This window comes from Pelobates fuscus, chromosome 3, assembly GCF_036172605.1.
Source record: "Pelobates fuscus isolate aPelFus1 chromosome 3, aPelFus1.pri, whole genome shotgun sequence".
Classification (NCBI taxonomy): domain Eukaryota; kingdom Metazoa; phylum Chordata; class Amphibia; order Anura; family Pelobatidae; genus Pelobates; species Pelobates fuscus.
The window spans coordinates 85,948,737-85,957,953 of NC_086319.1; the positions used below are offsets into that span (position 1 = coordinate 85,948,737).

Below are 9,217 nucleotides of genomic sequence, written 5' to 3' on the forward strand. Positions count from 1 at the left end.
GACTTAGACAACCCCCTGCTTTTATAAAAACACATAGGCAAGTCTCTGTTTTTACATTGAGGCATAGACAAACCCATGTCTTTATGCAAAGGAATAGGCATCCCATGCCCTTATACAGAGTAATGGGTAAGTCCATGTCCTTATACAGAGAATTACAGCCAGTGCAGCCGACTAGCTAGGGGGGAGGGAGGGAGAACACTTAATGATCAGTGGCCTGTTCAAGCTCTGTCAGATCGGCAGTGGTGGGAATGAATACAGGTTACGTCCTCACAGCTTATCAGAGAGCTGTGCAGGGAGAGAGAGGAGGAAGCAGAGAGGAACCAGCCTCAGATTCCTGTCAGACTCACTCAGATCTCAATGTACCACTGTATATTTAAATAATTAAAATAAATAGACTTCAGTGTGAAATGGACTTTATTTATTTCATGTTTTTAGACAAATAACGTCACCAGATCAAAATCAGGTCAATATGAAAGATGTCTATTTTTTTTTTACTTCATGGATAAAGAAAGAATATCTTCAGCACATTCCAACTTTGGCGATTTGTACATGGGCTTTGCGTTTCCTGCAAAGAAAAATATAATATTACTACACATCGCTGCCATTTCAGCCTACATGTTTATTAACCAACAAAAAGTTAAAGTAGGTCTGAAAATATAATGCCTGTATGTTGTGTTAAGATATTTTAAGACAAGTGTCAGGATATTCATACTTTTATGGTAGATTCCTCTTTAAATTTCAGACCATCAGATCACTGACAATTAATGGGCTTCTTCTAACAGTGGATTGTAATGTAAGTATGTACGTCTAACTCTGCTTCCTTCCAGTCTCTTGTGTGCTCTACTAACTTTTTGATACTCCCATTAAACCGTCTCCTTAGTTGGACTTCTTTCCAGTAAAAAATACTTAGCTTTCTGCTTGAAGGGATACTATAGTGCCAGGAATACAAAGCTGTATTCCTGGCACTATCGATTCCCCTGCCTCCCCCCCCCCCTTCTTTGCACTCCCTCCCCTCCCCCAGGGGGTTATAAACCTTTTATTTACTTACCTAATTCCAGCACTGATGTCCCCTATGGGGAAAATCTGACAGTGGATGTCCTCATGAAGAGAGTGAGGACACCCAGCAACAAATACAGGACCAAAGATCTGTTTTGATCTAGAAAGCCCTGTGGTGGCCCTAATAGACAGCCACTGGAGGCAGACTTAGTGCTGCAATGTAAACATTGCAGTTTCTCTGTAACTGCAATGTTTGACATTGCAACACTAGGTGCCAAAGGGACACTGCACCCAGACCACTTCAATGAGCTAAAGTGGTTTGGGTGCCTACAGTGTCCCTTTAATGACTGCGCTAATTTTACACGGATTTTGTTAATCCACAGATTTTGAACACATTTTATTCATTTTAATCTACACTTAAGTAAATAGATCCATCCAGGATGTACCTGTTGAGTCTTTTTTTCACTAAATAAGACTCCACAGGTATATCCCCGATGGATAAATTAATTTGGGCTTTGATTACAAGAAATTTAATTCATTTAACAAGCTGAAATGTAATTTTGCACTAGTCTATCTATATAGATTCCTATTGATTTCCAGTTAATAACCTTGCTTGCTAAAACAGAGTTTGCTATTTGTTGACCCTGTAAGGAAGGAGGCAACTGTCCAACACCTGTACCAAAACAAAGCATGACATTTTTGCTATATGTTTCCTCAACCGTAATTTAAGGGTTTCTAATTATATTTACCTATACATATTAAATATTATATTTAAAGGACATCAAGAAATAGCTTTCATTTAATATCCTACATTAATGCCTAGCAAAACATTAAATGGGGAAAGAATGGAAGGAAAAAACATTTCAAAGTTTTGCTTATAATAATTTTACACTTTAAGTTCAAATAAAGGAAAAAACTCAAAATAGATTAGTGTATCAGACCTGACTGTTAAATGTCTAGTTTGTTTATGTTCTAAATTAATTTTAATTAACCTTATACCAACCCTAACCCTAACCCTACACCAACCCCATCCCTAAACCTTTGCTTACACTAACTCTAACCTGCCATAACCATCACACTTAGCACTACACTACCACTACCTCTAATACAGCATTACCACTAACTCAGCAATAACCCTTAACTTACCATAACCCTAAACCTAACATTAGCAGAGTGATTTCTCAGCTCACAACAGTGCAAGGATTCTCTGGAATTTATATATATATATATATATATATATATATATATATATATAATATATATATATATATATATATATATATATATATATATATATATATATATAATATAAATGTGAGGAACTACGTAATTACGGCAGGAATTAATATTGTTTGCACTCATGTACTACTGAAAATTCTCAATAAATATGATATATTAAAATATAGAATATAATTATATTACATAATGAGCTCACCTAAAATTACATAAAAACACTATGCTGCCTGACAACCCTTAAAACCACTAGAGGGCCTTCTTTGGTCACGTCTTTTTTTTTTTATGGTATAGATAAATATCATCGATACATTGTTTGTCCATCCATCCTAGGCTTTTACAGGAAATGGTTTATTTTGATATGTGAGATGTCAAAGCACAAGGTCATTAAAATATTAAAATTATATTAATTTATACTTACTTATTTTTTACACAGAGCTCACATTCACTTGTATACATAACTCCATCAGTTCCACATACTGGAATAAAGATTCGTGGGCATACATCATGTCCTGGACACTTTGGCTAGAAAGAAACATAACATTAAAATATAATCTAATGTTCACAAAATAAGTATTTTGCAGTAATTTAATTAATGCTCCTGTTCTTTGCAAAAGAAAAAGAGAATAAATAAATGTTAACACTATTATATGTCAGATATTACTGTGTATTCTATTCAACTTGCGTATGGGTTCATTCATTTTCTTATGAGCAGAATCTTGGGTTCCTTTTGTGGCTTCTACTATCTGTGTGAGTGTCTCCCTGTCAGTCTGTCCTCTTGTGCGACTCAATGTGTGTCTGTTTGTCTCAATATTATGTGATATTACTGTATAGTAGATCAAGCGTGTCAGGGAATTTTTCTCTTTCTGTGTAATGTGGTAGTTTGGGAAGTGTTTCCTCTTTGGACAATGTTGCATTTATGGTCATGATTTGATTTTTGGGCATTGTGGCAACATACTAATCAATATATTCAGAAACAATCTAACACTATGGAAACAAGCAAAAAAATATATATTAGGTTGTGCAATAACACAGAGGATAATATTTATGGAGGTAATATAATATAACATGTGACAAAATGTAGGGCAATGCAATTATACACGAAATTTGCCAGTATAGGGACTTTACTCAGTATATATGTATAAACAAACACATGTAATTACCTCTCTTCCACCAGCATGTACACATCCTGTAATTAGAAAGGAAATATAGGTTAGTCAGTAAAGTGTTAAACGTAGTAGATCTTAGTATAGTATAATCTGTAAATAATGTGTTTAAAGGACAAAGCAGCCAAAAAAAAAAAATCAAATATGTTTAGTGGGCTAATAGCTGCTTGATCCAAAGAGATATCTGACTGCCATTTTGGGGCAAGAAGGATTTTTTCCTAGTTTGTTGCAAAATTGGAAGCACTTCAGACTGGGTGTTTTGCCTTCTTTTGGATCAACAGCAAAAACATATGTGAGGAAGGCTGAACTTGATGGATGCAAGTTTTTTTCAGCTATGTAACTATGTAACTATGTCATATGTTTACGTGTGTTTTTTTAAAACTTTTTTTGTAGTATATTAAAACATTTTTTTTTTTTGTAATTCTTAGTCCAAAAGGTTATTTTGAGTTCTCTCTGGATTACTAATATGTTAATATCACAAATATCTATAATTCTGTATCGTTTTATATATATACCCCTACCCGTTCCACAGGGGCGTAACTAGAAACTGCTTGTGCATGAATTAAAGAAGTGATCTTTGTCACTCCTCCTAATTCCCCCGTTTTTGCTCTTCCTTGCGTCCCCTTGTTGCTCCTCCTCACTTTCCCCTATGCAATACACCTGGGTGGTATGTGTTGTGGATGTGTGTGACTGTGCAATAGTTGACTCAGTGTAATTTGCAGATGTGCATTTTTTTGAGTGTGATTGTGTGGGGCCGATTGAGTGTGATTGTGTGAGAGGGAGACAGGCATACAGGAAGTGAGAGACAAAAAAGGACATCCAGAGAGTGAGATAGAGAGATAGAGACAGATAGGGAAGAAGAGAGGCAGATAAGTTGGTATATGATCTAATGCTCCATATTATGTACACCACTCTGAGAAACTAAATCTCCACATCATCATGAAAAGCCTAGGTGGAGTGCTGGTAAAGAAAGACTTATGGCACTTATCAGCCTGTTATTACTAGGGAAATACAAGTGCCTATTTAACTATACAATTGTAATAGATACAGATGGAATTGTGCTCATTTGTAAATAAGCAGTTTATATTTTTCTCACATTTTGAGAATGCTCATTCCCAAACATACCAGCACATTACCAAATAAAAAAACTATGAGCAGTGTTCAGCTATTTGTATTTATATGCCCACTGAAATGTTACAAAATATTTTTTTTTCCTTTTCCACTATTTCTCTTTATACTATGTTTTAGGAGTTGCACAGGAGAATAAACGCCATATCATCTATCATACTTTGTATCCCCATTATTTCTGTAAGATTCTGAATGTATAAATAATTAGAATAAAAATAAATAAATAAATGTTGAATATGTACCGGATTTTAATTTTAAAATTGCATTTTTTGTTCCCTACAGTACAAGCAAGTTTTATTTTGGAATCCTATACGAGTTCAAATCCTGAAAACAGAGAATGACTTTACAACTAATCCGTGGTACTATTTTGACTTGTGCAAATTATCGTCTTATTCACTAAAATGAGGTAGAATAAAAAATAAAATATCTCTCTCTCTCTCTCTCTCTCTCTCTCATTTTATGTTATATTAGGGTATAATGAACCCAGAGCTCTAACCTTCCACTCACTTACTAACCAGTGGAGAGTGTGAGTTCAGCTCTGTTAGTTCTGCCACTAAAGTGATACCAAGTCATGTTAGGCTTGACTGATGCACTTTAATATACTTGGAATAGGAGTTTTTTTTTTAGATTTAAGATTATATTTCAAAGTTTTGTGCCAGGGCAAGTTTCCCTTTGCCAAAATCTATGCCTGTAGACAGATACTGCCCCATATGTCTTCCTGTATAGAAAAGTGCAAAAGCTGCTATAGTAAATCAATAAATAAAATAGTTTGCTTGTTTAGTGGTGTCACTTTATAATTTTCCGCAAGGGGGATGGGATGTATTACCAAGCAGAAAGAAAATACAGACAAATTGCATGGAGATGCAGATTATCAAACAGCAAGATACACTTAACTAATGACTATCTAAATATAATAATTTGATTTCCGCCTTTCTCAAGTATGTAAAAATAACATTTGCACAACATTTGGGAAGTGTTTGGAATGCATTTAAACTTTACTTGTATCCATTTGTGTACAATGTTTTCAAAAATGTCATATTACTCAAATTTAGTTATTTATCTTAAAGGGTTTTAAATAATTTTAGTATTTAGTAAACATTGACCATCAATATAATACTTTTCTTATGAGAACACTACAGTGAGTAATGCTTTCCTATAGGCGGGTTTGAATGCACGCGCGGCTCTGGGCGCGCATGCGCATTCGGAGCTGATGTCGGCAGCGGGAGGAGAGGTCACCAGCACTGAGGGAGCCCGGCGCTAGATTAAGGTAAGTGGTTGAAGGGGTTTTAACCCCATCGGCCCAGCGGGAGGGGGGAACCTATTACCCTATAGTGCCAGAAAAAACAAGTTTTTTTTTCCTAGCACTAAAGTGTTCCTTTAAGGCTACAGGGATAAAAAAAAGAAACCAGAAAAGAACAACATTTTTTAAAGTTAGGTTGTAAAATAGAAAATATGATAGCTCAATGACACAGATGTTTATATATTGTAATGTATGAAAATATATTTAAATATTTGAGTGCACATACCACCTAAGAGTGCATGTTCTCTTACCAAAAAATAACATTCTGCACCTGGAAAGAGGACATCGCAGACTATCTGCTACTCTGCTGTAACACCTTTACCAGCTAAGAACTGTTTTCATCATATTGCTAACTGCTGTTGAAATGCTTTGAATAAAGCTTATTGGAGATCCTGCAGAAAGCAACGAATATTTATTTATTCAACTGCAGTATTGCATCAGAAGCAAGTTGGTGAGTTTTGCAGATAAATACATGTAAATTATTTTCAGAAACACACTAAGGGATATTAAAATTAAGGTCAAAAGAGCCAAACTAGATTCAAATCTAAAAATTAACTATACTTCAAACTCAGGCTTCAAATTTCCAGTTTCCTGACCCTTGTCAAGTCCTTTTAACCGATAACCTTGATTGTTATTTTCTGAGAAGCAACCCTCACTAGCCTCTCAATTATATGTGCTGGTGTAAGAACATGGCATTCAATCACTAGACGGGGGGAACTGAAATCAGAATTGCAATGCTTGGAGTAAAATAGTTTTTTTGGAAAGAGATTCTCAAATTCATGTGCTTTTCTAATTCCTCTATTTTAACCTTACATTTGCTCAATTCATCTAAATTTAATATTTAGCAAAGAAACCCTTTAAAAAGCTCATAGTTAAAAGTCTATTGGCACAAGTAGAAACAGAGGAAAGGTCTCGTAGTAGGATAAATTACCAACTAAAGGGCCTAACCCTAGATAGTAAACCAGAAAAAAGGTCCTTGTCGTAACGAAAAGGAACCTGAAATTATTAGAAAATCCCTTAAAGGATTGCATATATTGAAATAAATGGACCTTAGATTCTAAACATACAAATGAAAAATTATTATTTACATACTACAAATAGTGTCACACAAGTTAAAATTGTATATACCATTGTTTTTAGGACATTACTTTCACATAGCCAGTGCAAATATATATTGGGAAATCCTTTATTTAGTGCTAGGACAAGTGGTATGTCAATTAAATGTCTAAAATTAGTATTATGTTTAGCCACATACTTAAAAAAAACAGAAATCCTTGAAATCTGTGTTTTAAGAATGTAGAAACACCCTATAGAGGCTAGCTGTTGGTACCAGTATAATAACATTGAAACAGGATATCTACTTTATTGTTACATCAGAGTAACATTGTTTATATGATTTTATAAGTCTTTGAGGGCTAGGACACCTAAACCCTGCTTAGTCGTATTATGAATAGAGGAATTGGCTCTGCTGCCCCACCGACCAACCAGTTTACTGACTTATTAATGTCACTGTATAATCCTAGTATGATTCAAAGCTAAACTAGGTAAAACGTGAATAGCCTGATTCCCTTTTGCACCCAAAAATAAGAGGAGCCCATTATCGAGAAACAAAAGAGAAAAGTAGTAAGCGTTTTATTTTGTTTTTGTTTTTCAATAATGGACTCTTCTTATTCTTGAGTGCACGAGGGAATCAGGCTATTCACTATCTTCACTGTATTATGTAAATAATATTTTTTCATTTCTATGTTTAGAATCTATGGTCCATTTATTTCAATATACGCGATCCTTTAAGGGATTTTCCAACAATTTAGATTCAATTTCTTTATGTTTTTTTCTGGTTAGAAGTTAATTGAAACTAAATTTTAAAGCTTTCAAATTAATTTGTGACAAGTAAATACATAAACACTGTAAGCACCCTAAATGCCTCATCTCTGTAAAGTGGTTATAGTGTCTTGTTTTTATTGTATGTATTGGTGATGATGTGTACTATGGTCATTGCTGTCGCTCAGGAGAAGTGGGAGTTTGAGCTCAGGACTTTTTTGTATAATAGGGTTTTGTGTCCCCTGGCACTGTATTTCCATTCAGTGGTTTTATTTTTATTTATTTTTTTACACTTGATTTTATTGAGCTTTTTTCTCACATTGTAAATTCCAGCACATTTTCAAGATACTAAGTGTAGTATCAAGAGTATCAAGGTGAAATGACATTGGATAATCCATTGTTATAGCATAATACATCATACATAGATGAATGGAACTTGCTTTCTTAAAGGTAATTGCAAAAAAGTGAATAAAACATATTTAAATAAGGAATTTACATTAAAAATAAATAATTATTTCATAACCAAATTGCATTAGGGTAAATTACCCAAGTTAGGTAAGACCTCAGGGGATCTCAATATAATTTTCAGTTTGACCAACCTGGTCTAAATTATGCATTATGTGGATCAAAAAGAACAAAACAGCACTTTGTTCCGTTAATAGACCCCATGAATATACTTTATCATTTACCTCCACATTAATAAACTAGGTGAAGTTTGTATATTTCTATTTGCTACAATGTAATTCAGAGCTCTTGTCCCCAAGTATCATAATATTAGGTGTCATTTTGTTGGTTTATATAGCATATAAATTAACAGTTTACTCACCTGAAAGCAGGACAACAGCCAGCAAAGTTAAGTAGATAGCCTTCATGATTTTGCTATATCTTCACTTACTCAGACTTGCCGTAGTAATTCTATGGATTCTAAAGCAACTGGAAGGCAGTCTGTATATATACTGAACTGGCCACACCCATAGCATATCTAAATGGGAATTATCCCAGAGGTAATTGTCCAAGTTCTGAACGAAAACCAGGGCTGGTGCAAGTATTTTTGGCAACACAGGTGTAGATGCATTTTGCTGCCCCCATTCTCCCTAAAAATGCATCTGCACGTGTGTCCCTTAACCCCCTTCTTCCATTGCTTACCCCCTTTTGTGTTTCTAATTTCATCTTTTGAATGCATTTTCGCATTTAGTGTATCTTATGCCTGTTTTGTCTTACAATCTTATCCCCCAATTTTCCCCTGTGTGTGCCTTACACCCTCCTTGTGTGTCTTTTTTTCATTTCATTATTTTTTATTATTTTTCGAAAATGTATCACAATAGACAATAAAAGACTTACATTTAAAAATATAATCAAAAGACAGTAAAACCATAAATACATTCCGACAGTTCTAGCACTCTAAGATACCAAATTTTAATTTATTTCCCTTAATTATCACCTTATTTATATATTAGTCATCATACTAAATTTAGTGTCTTCACTTCGACTTGAGAGGACCTTAAATAGTTATTTACTGTCTATGACAAACGATGTAAACATAAAAACATACAAACATAAAGTCATAATGTGC

At 34.3% G+C, this 9,217-nt stretch overlaps 1 long non-coding RNA gene across 1 annotated transcript; it reads right to left on the reverse strand.

Moving 5' to 3' along the window:
- Positions 1-493: 493 nt before the first annotated feature.
- Positions 494-8,559, reverse strand: LOC134600825 (uncharacterized). The gene is made up of 4 exons (XR_010090369.1): positions 8,471-8,559; positions 3,393-3,418; positions 2,651-2,754; positions 494-565 (listed from the first exon to the last, which is right to left on the reverse strand). It is a non-coding gene; the product is annotated as an uncharacterized LOC134600825 (long non-coding RNA).
- Between the last annotated feature and the right edge of the window lie 658 nt (positions 8,560-9,217).